The 9,873-nt window shown below is 51.7% G+C and overlaps 1 protein-coding gene across 1 annotated transcript in view; it reads right to left on the reverse strand.

Moving 5' to 3' along the window:
* IL34 (interleukin 34) overlaps positions 1-8,311 on the reverse strand; it is a 77,537-nt gene extending 69,226 nt beyond the window's left edge. The window contains 1 exon segment of the mRNA NM_001194359.1: positions 8,157-8,311. The gene's annotated coding sequence lies outside the window, so the exon portion shown is untranslated.
* Between the last annotated feature and the right edge of the window lie 1,562 nt (positions 8,312-9,873).

Here is a 9,873-nt window from a genome sequence, read left to right on the forward strand (position 1 = left end):
TGGTCTCGAACTCCTGGCCTCAAGTGATTCGCTCACCTCGGCCTCCCAAAGTGCTGAGATTACAGGCATGAGCCACCACGCCCGGCCATTTTCTGGCTTTTTTTTTTCGATAGCAGCCATCCTGAAGGGTGTGGGGTAGTGTATTACAGGGAGATTCCGTATTTTTCCCCTTTTTAAGCTTAGGAAAGTAGGACTGGAGAGGCATGGTGACTCTGCCAAGGTCCCATAGGCAGCGGGTGGCAGAGCTGGGATTCAAACTCAGCACTGTCGGCTGGGCGCGGTGGCTCATGCCTGTAATCCCAGCACTTTGGGAGGCCGAGGCGGGCAGATCACGAGGTCAGGAGATCGAGACCATCCTGGCTAACACGGTGAAACCCCGTCTCTACAAAAAATGCAAAAAATTAGCTGGGCGTGGTGGTGGGTGTCTGTAGTCCCAGCTACTCGGGAGGCTGAGACAGGAGAATGGTGTGAACACAAGAGGCAGAGCTTGCAGTGAGCCAAGATCGCGCCACTGCACTCCAGCCTGGGTGACAGAGCAAGAATCCATCTCAAAAAACAAACAAACAAACAAACAAACAAAAAAACTCAGCATGGTCTGCGGCTGTGTGGTGCTCTCAGCAGCCCCCATCCCCACAAATCCTTGCTGTGTCACTGCTCCGTGGCCACCCTAGGGCCTCCAGCATTGATCTCCACCCAGGGCCTGGCCAGGGAGAAGGCAGTGACCCCGAAGAAGACCATCCCTGAGAGTTGCAAGACTGACCCCAGCCCCTGGGTCCCCCTGACCTAGTTGACCCTGACACTAGCTAGCATTCTGGGAGGGGCCTCCATCTCACGCAGGCAGGAGCAAGGCCCCAGGGCTAGCTCGGCAGCCGCCAAATGAGCCGGCAACATCTTGGATTATCTTGCAGGAGAGCAGGGGGCCCGCCAGCAAGGTGACCAAACCAGGTGGCCGCCACAGGTGGACCAGGGCACAGCCCATCTGGGGTCACATCTTATCACTGCCACCTCCCGCCTGTGTGACCATGGGCAAGCTGGGAGACTTCCCTATGCCTCGATTTCTTCATCTGTAAAACGGGGGAGAGTCAGTTGCACCTTGCAAGGAGCTGTGAGCATTCAGTGAGCAGCAGACACACATGCCAGGCTGGAGGGCAGGCCCAGGACGGTGCCTGCCATTCCTCCGTACCCCACATCTACCGCACGTCACTCTGCCCTTCACCATGGGAGGGGGTGGCAGAGCCTTAGGATTAAGGCTCCTCTGAGTGGTGACACATTTTTTTTTGTTTGGTTTGGTTTGAGGCTGGGTCTTGCTCTGTCACCCAGGCTGGAGTGCAGTGGCACAAACACAGCTCACTGCAGCCTCAACCTCCAGGACTCAAGCCTCCCAGGTAGCTGGGGCTACAGGCACACAAACCACCAGTTATTTTTCGTAGAGACGAAGTCTTTCCATGTTGCCCGGGCTGATCTCCAACTCCTGGACTCAAGTGATCCGTCTCTGCTTCCCAAAGTGCTGGATTACAGATGTGAGCCACCAGGCCTGGCCTTGAAGGGATTTTTGTACACCCATGTTTGTAGAAGCGTTATTCACAATAGCCAAGAGATGGAAGCAACCCAAGCGTCTGTCGACAGGTAAATAGATAAACAAAATACGGTATATATACATACACATTTAGCCTTAAAAACAAGGAGGCCGGGGCCGGGAGTGGCGGCTCACGCCTGTAATCCCAGCACTTTGGGAGGCCTAGCCTGGTGGATCACGAGGTCGGGAGATTGAGACTATCCTGGCTAACACTGGGCGACAGAGCGAGACTCCGTCTCAAAACAAAACAAAACAAAACAAAACAAAAAACAAGGAGGCCAGATGCAGTGGCTCACGCCTGTAATCCCAGCACTTTCAGAGGCTGAAGTGGGAGGACTGCTTGAGCCCAGGAGTTCAAGACCAGCCTGTGAAACATAGGGAGACCTTGTCTCTAAAAAAAAAACAGTCTCCCTCTGTCACCCAGGCTGGAGTACAGTGGCACAATATCAGTTCACTGCAACCTCCGCCTCCCGGGTTCAAACAATTCTCCTGCCTCAGCCTCCTGAGTAGCTGGGACTACAGGTGCGCACCACCAGGCCTGGCTAATTTTTGTATTTTTAGTAGAGACAAGGTTTCATCATGTTGGCCAAGATGGTCTCAATCTCCTGACCTCATGATCCATCTGCCTCGGCCTCCCAAAGTGCTGGGATTACAGGCGTGAGCCACCACGCCCAGCCTCAAAAAAAATTTTTTTTAATTGACCAGGTATGGTAGCACGAGGCTGTGGTCTTAGCAACCTGGGAAGCTGAGGTGGGAGAATAGTTTGAGCCTGCAGTGAGCTGTGTTTGTACCACTGCACTCCAGCCTGGATGACAGAGCAGGACTCCTTGAGGACATTATGCTAAGGGCAATGAGCCAGTCACAAAAAGACAAATATTGTATGATTATGATTCCACTTACAAGAGGCACTTGCAGCAGTGAAACTCACGAAGACAGATATCTGAAAGGTGGTACCCAGAGGTTGGGGGGAGGGAAATGGGGGAGTTTGGGGAGTCATTTAATAGACAGTTTCTGTTTGATGTACCGTCTGTGGTACAACAACATGGATTTTCTTAATGCTAGTGAACTGTACCCTTAAAAATAATTAAGATGATCAGGCACGGTGGCTCACACCTGTATACACAGCACTTTGAGATGCCAAAGCGGGCAGATTGCCTGAGGTCAGGAGTTCGAGACCAACCTGGCCAACATGGTGAAACCCTGTCTCTACTAAAAATACAAAAATTAGCCGGGTGTGGTGGCAGGAGTCTGTAATCTCAGCTACTCCAGAGACTGAGGCAAGAGAATTGCTTGAACCAAGGAGGCAGAGGTTGCAATGAGCCAAGATCGTGCCATTGCACTCTAGCTTCAGTGACAGAGCAAGGCTCTGTCTCAAAAAAAAAAAAAAAAAAAAAGAGAGAGAGAGAGAAAGCAGGAAGACAAGGAAACAGCAAAGTGCTGGTTCTTGGGAAAGGGAGAAAGGAATAATTGAGAAGATGCCTGGGTGACAAAGCCGAAGGGCAGCTGGGACTTGGTGGTGGAGTCCTGGCCAGAGCGTGGACTTTCTCATGCTGGAGAGGCATGAGCACTGCAGCAGAGCGCTGACTTTTCCCAGGGGCTGCTGGGAAGTCCACATCTCTTTGGCCTTTCCAATTCGTCATTTTGGCCTGAACCTTTCTAGCTATAGGCAAGTCTCAACCCATCCACATCCCCCGACGTGGAGAGGACCCCAAGGGGAAAGCCTGGCTGTTTTCCAGGCGTGCTGGGATGCACGGACGGAGCTCTCCAGGCAGCCCCTGGGAAGCTCAGGAAGCAGGTTCCCAGGCCAGTTGCAGCCCAGGTCCCAGAGGACACTGCCCTTTACTTATGAGACGTGGCCCTCATACGCAAGCATGCATGACAGCTGGAGCCCAGAACCGCCCCAGGATTGTCCCACATCTGGAAACCACAGTTCTCAGACTTCCATGGAGTCTCTCTCAAGGTCAAAGCGCCACACTGCCCACCTGGGACAAGATGTGTCTCCCTCCTACGGCCGGGTCAGGGAAGGCCACAGGACAGTATTGCCTTGGGGGCAGGGGAAGGGGAGCCGTGGCCTCCAGAAACATTGTACAGAACCCCTAGAAGGAAAGAGCTATAAGAAGCCTAATTGCGCTGTCGGCCTTAGCGCCATTTTCTTGGAAACCTCTGCGCCATGAGAGCCAAGTGGAGGAAGAAGTGAATGCGCAGGCTGAGGCACAAAAGAAGAAAGATGAGGCAGAGGTACAAGTAAGCTGCTAGCTTGTTGCACCGTGGAGGCCACAGGAGCAGCAACATGGAACGCCACGCGCTGGGGATGCTGGCACAAGCTGTGGGACTGCATGCTACTGTCTGGAGCTTGTCTCAATGGATCTAGAACTTCATCGCCCTCTGATCGCCGATCACCTCTGAGACCCACCTTGCTCATAAACAAAACTGCCCATGTTGGTCCTCTGCCCTGGACTTGTGACATTCTGGACTATTTCTGTGTTTATTTGTGGCCGAGCGTAACAACCATATAATAAATCACCTCTTCCTCTTTTAGCTGAAGAATTAAAAAAAAAAAAGAAGCCTAATTGCCCTAGACCAGGCGCCGGTAATCCCAGCACTTTGGGAGGTTGAGGTGTGTGGATCACTTGAGGTCAGGAGTTCGAGATCAGCCTGGCCAACATGGTGAAACCCCATCTCTACTAAAGATACAAAAATTAGCCAGGCATGGTGGCACGCACCTGTAATCCCAGCTACTCAGGAGGCTGAGGCATGAGAATCGTTGAACCCAGGAGGCAGAGATCTGAGATCACACCACTGCACCGCAGTGAGCCGAGATCACGCCACTGCACTGCAGCCTGGGAAACAGAGTCCTCCTCTGAGGCAAGAAGGAAAGATCTACATGCTCTGGTGGTGGGGCTGGGACCAGAACCCAGCACCAGGGCCCCAACTCCCAGCCCAGGCTTGCCTGACCCAGGCCTGTCCTGAGAACCCCTCTCTTTGCAGTTATTTATTTTGAGTACAATTAGGGCCCCTGAGATGCAGGGGAAGGCTGGAGGCACACCAGGCCACCAACGACATCAGCTGCCAACACTAGCTTCGTCCCTCGAAGCTGCCAGAACAGGCGTCTCAAAACCTGCTTAAATCCCCTCATCATTGCGAGGCGTGGTGGATCATGCCTGTGATCCCAGCACTTTGGGAGGCTGAGGCAGGTGAATCAGTTGAGGTCAGGAGTTCAAGACCAGCCTGGGTAACATGGAAACCCCCATCTCTACTAAAAATACAAAAATTAGCCAGGCGTGGTGGCGCGTGCCTGTAGTCCCAGCTACTCAGGAGGCTGAGGGAGGAGAATCACTTGAACCCAGGAGGCAGAGATTGCAGTGAGCTGAGATCGGGACACTGTACTTCAGCCTGGGCAACAGAGCAAGACTCTGTCAAAAAAAAAAAACAAAAAACAGCTGGGCGCGGTGGCTCACGCCTATAATCCCAGCACTTTGGGAGGTTGAGGCGGGTGGATCACAAGGTCAGGAGATCGAGACCACAGTGAAACCCCGTCTCTACTAAAAATACAAAAAATTAGCCAGGCGTGGTGGCGGGCGCCTGTAGTCCCAGATACTCAGGAGGCTGAGGCAGGAGAATGGCGTGAACCCGGGAGGCGGAGCTTGCAGTGACCCGAGATGGCACCACTGCACTCCAGCCTGGGCGACAGAACAAGACTCCGTCTCAAAACAAAACAAAAAAAACAAAACAAAAAAAATCCTTATCATTGAGATCAAATCCAAATTCTCACTTGATCTTCAAACTCTTCAAAATCTTATCCCCACCGCCTCCCCTCAACTCATCTCCCACTCCCCCTCTCCCTGCAGCCTACGTCAATAGCAGACAGGCATCTTGTGCACGTCTCTCCCTGGTTCCCAGCACCAGGGCCGGCCAACCCAATCAATGTTTGTTGTCTGAGAAAATGAACACATGGATTTTCTGCCTGTCCTTTATGGCTAATTCCAGTACCTTCCCAAAGGCTCTGGAGTGCAGCCTTGAGTTTCACGGTAAGGGCTCCTTGGGGCTACTGCTTTATCTGTGTGATCTCATGTAATTCTAGGCCAAAGATATTAACACATCCATTCGCAAATGAGGAAACGGGGGGTCAGAGAGGTCCAGTGACTGCCCACAGGTGGGAAGTGGTGCTGCCGGGGCCGGAATCCAGTCCGACCAGCTCCAGAGCCTGTGCTCCTTCTGCTGAACCATGTGCGTAACCTACCCCAGTGACAGCAGGCTGGGGCTGGGCAGGTGCACCTGCAGACGTTCCGGGAACTCTCCAGTCTGTCCAGGGATCCCTTAAACCTGCATGTTGAGGAGGGTGGCTGAGAGATAAGAATGGCGGCATCCAGATGTGACAACAGAGGTGGATGAAAGCTTGGGGGTCCCCCCGAGGGAGGCCTGAGCTTGATGCTCCACGTGTCAGCTTTGGGACAGACAGAGGCCTAGTCAAAATATCCTCGAACAGGCAATGAACCCTTTCACTCTAGTTACCGTGAAGCTGGGTAAGAATAGGATCTAGGCCAAGAAGATGTCCTTGACCTTCTCAATTTTGCCTGGCTTGTTAAAGCCCCAGGCTTGGGAAAGAGGGGGCCTCCAGGGGTGCTTGTTAAGCACCAGGTCTTATGCTAGATGCTTCACAAACAGCATCTCTGACTTCCAACATTCCTAACAAGTTTTTGTTTTTGTTTGTTTTTGTTTTTGTAGACACAGGGTTTCACGATGTTTTCCAGGCTGGTCTCGAAATCCTAGGCTCAAGCAATCCACCCACCTCAGCCTCCCAAAGTGCTAGGCTTACAGACATGAGCCACCATGCCTGGCCCCTAACAAGTTTTATAACCTCGATTTTACATGTGAACTAACCGAGGCACAATGAAGTTATGTGGTGGAAGTTCATGGTCAGGCAGCTACTGCATACGAACCCAGGCTAGTCAGCCTTCTAAAAGCCAAGCTCCTAACCACTACGCTAGACGGTCTCTGTCCCCTTCCTGAGAAATCCCAGAGATCTCAAGTCCCCCGCCCAGCCCACTCCGCCACCATGGCCCTGGAAATCAGTAAATTAGTCCCGTAATTCTCATGAGTGAGCTGACCCCACACATAACATGAGCTGAGCTGCAAAAATGTTCTTGTCCTTGGCCCGGAGTATTCATTCTGGATGCAGAATAAACTCCAAGGAAAAGGGGGAAAAACCAACAACTTCAAATACCAAAATAAAAAAAAAGTTATTTCCACAGAGTTGTCCATTACTCATTGCAAAACACCTAGAAGCAACTCAACTTCACCATCAGTGGACAGAGGCTGCCCGCCCAGGGGTGGGTCTGTTAACTTGGTGAATACCATGTGGACCTTAAAACAACATCTAGTTAGTTGGTTTATGTGCATTTAGAAATAAGTGCAAAGTTGGCCAGGCACGGTGGCTCACGCCTGTAATCCCAGCACTTTGGGAGGCCGAGGTGGGTGGATCACTTGAGGTCAGGAGTTCAAGACCAGCCTGGCCAACATGATGAAAGTCCGTCTCTACTAAAACTATAAAAATTAGCTGGGCGTGGTGGCGGGTGCCTGTAATCCCAGCTACTCGGGAGGCTGAGGCAGGAGAATCACTTGAACCCAGGAGGCAGAGGTTGCAGTGAACAAAGATCACGTGGCTGCACTCCAGCCTGGGTGACACAGCAAGACAACATCTCAAAAAACAAAAGAAAAGAAAAGTGTAAAAGCAGAACACTTCATTTTAATTTCAGAAATCCCATCTGCATGAGAAAGGTTTACCTACACTGTTGACTTTTTTGCCTCTTTCCTTTAAAGAACTTGAAATCAAGTTTTTTTTTTTTTTTTTGCGACATAGTCTCACTCTGTCGCCCAGGCTGGAGTGCAGTGGTGTGATCTTGGCTCACTGCAACCTCCACCTCCTGGGTTCAAGTCTGTCTCCTGCCTCAGCCTCCCGAGTAGCTGGGATTACAGTCATGCGCCACCACACCCAGCTAATTTTTATATTTTTAGTGGGATGGGGTTTCACCATGTTGGCCAGGCTGGTCTCAAACTCCTGACCTCAAGTGATCCACTCACCTCAGCCTCCCAAAGTGCTGGGATTACAGGCGTGAGCCACTGTGCCCGGCCAAATCAACTGATTTTTGATAAAGTAATACATGCAAGTGATAGTTCACACACACAGTACATTAAGGTCCAAAGACCTACGGCAATATACAGTGGAGCAGCGCCCCATGACCCATGCCAACCATATGAGAATGTGGGTTTGTCAACTGACTAAACTCCGAAGGGCACACACAGAGAAATGACTTGCTTTATGGTTATGTGGATCTGTTTTTTCCAGCAAGGCTGATGAAGGCAAAGGTGAAAAATTGAAACCCAGGGCAGACAGTTCTGCTGAGGCATACTTCTCTGAGGCATACTTCAGAGAGTCTTGGCTGGGACTGTCTTTGTCAAGTCTAGCTCAAGTCCCTCTTTCTGGGATCGGTGAAGCAGCAGCAGAATCGGGGTGGGGAAGCCAGGCCGTCAGAGGCAGAGGAAAGCCAGGCGTGGGAGAGAAAGCCTGATGCCTTCTTACCTGTTCACGTGCCAAGCCTCGGTCTCCTAGGGTTTGCTGGTGGCCTTAAGGGGTTCCAGGGCCCCAAGCAGGTGCCTAAGGGCCACGGGCAGTGGCTGCCAGGTGGGAGAGGCTGAGGCTGCCCCCAGCCCACAGTCCAGGCTTCCCGTCTGATGAGAAGGGCGGGGAAAGCAGGCCTCTGCAGCTCTGCTCAGGAACCGAAGCCAGCAGGGGCGGGGCAGGGCCACGTGGCCCCCGCCTGCCTTGGAGTGTGGAGTAGGAGGGAGCCTTCAACCCAGAGGACCAGCCAGGGGACTGCTCTGACTGAGGGTGCCGGCCAGTTGACTACGAGAAGTCCCCAGAACCCAGGCCCTGGCTCCCAGGCAGCTTGGACTGTTTTAAGGGACTACCCCAGCTCCTCTCCAGAACACTCGGACCCAGACAAAAGCCTCTTCTCATAAAACTAAAAGCCAGGTGATGGGGAGTTGGGTGTAGTGACACAAGCCTGTAGTCCCAGCTACTCAGGAGGCTGAGGCAGGAGACTCTCTTGAGGTCAAGAGTTTGAGGCTGCAGTGAGCTGCAATTGCACCTGTGAATAACCAGTGTGCTCCAGCCTGGGCAATATAGCGAGATCCTGCCTCTAAAAAACAAAACAAAACAAAACAAAAAACTGAGTGATGAGGTGGTGACTGGTGTGTGTGTGTGTGTGTGTGTGTGTGTGTGTGTGTGTGTGTGTGTGTCTATGGGACTGGGGGTCCATTAGGTGGAAGAAAAGGTCTTTCTCTGATACATCATCCCTGTTGAGCACCAATGAGTTACCCAGTCTACAGATAAAGACATGAGCTCCAAAAGGTGAATAATCTTTTTTTTTTTTTTTTTTTTTTTTGTGGCGGAGTTTCACAGCAGGGACTACAGGCACGCTCCACCATGCTCAGCTAATTTTGTATTTTTAGTAGAGATGGGGTTTCACCATGTTGGCCAGGCTGGTCTTGAACTCCTGACCTCAGGTGATCCGCCTGTGTCAACCTCCCAAGTGCTGGAATTATACACATGACCCGTCACGCCTGGCCTTTTCTTTAGACAAGGTCTCACTCTATTGCCCAGGCTAGAGGGCAGTGGCATGATCACAACCCACTGAGGTCTTGATTTCCTGAGCTCAATTGATCCTCCCACCTCAGCCTCCCAAGTAGCTGGGACCACTACACCCAGCTAATTTTTATTTTTTAAATTTTCTGTAGATACAGATGTCTCCTATGTTGCCCAGGCTCGTCTCAAACTGCTGGCCTCGAGGAATCCTCCTGCCTTAGCCTCCCAAAGTGCTGAGATTTCAGGCTTGAGCCACTGTGCCTGGCCTTAGGTAAGATTCTTCACCCCTTTTCTGTGGCTTGTGCCCAGGAGTTAGAAACCTGCCTGAGCAACGTAGAAAGACCCCCATCTCTGCAGAAATAAAAAATAAATAAAAAATTAGCCAGGCATCATGGTGGCTCATGCCTGTAGTCATAACTACTCAGGAGGCTTAGGCAGGAGGATCACTTGAGCCCTGGAGGTCGAGGCTGCACTAAACTATGATTGAGTCACTGCACTCCAGCCTGGATGACAGAGCAAGGCCCTGTCACTTTTCTTTAAAAAAAAGGAGAGGGAGAGACAAAGAATCTTACCTAAGATTTCCCGGCTGGTTACTGAGATCTGACCCCAAAGCCAGGCTTTCCTGAGGGACACAGGACCTGTCCTGGTGTAA

This window comes from Macaca mulatta, chromosome 20, assembly GCF_049350105.2.
Source record: "Macaca mulatta isolate MMU2019108-1 chromosome 20, T2T-MMU8v2.0, whole genome shotgun sequence".
Classification (NCBI taxonomy): Eukaryota; Metazoa; Chordata; class Mammalia; order Primates; family Cercopithecidae; genus Macaca; species Macaca mulatta.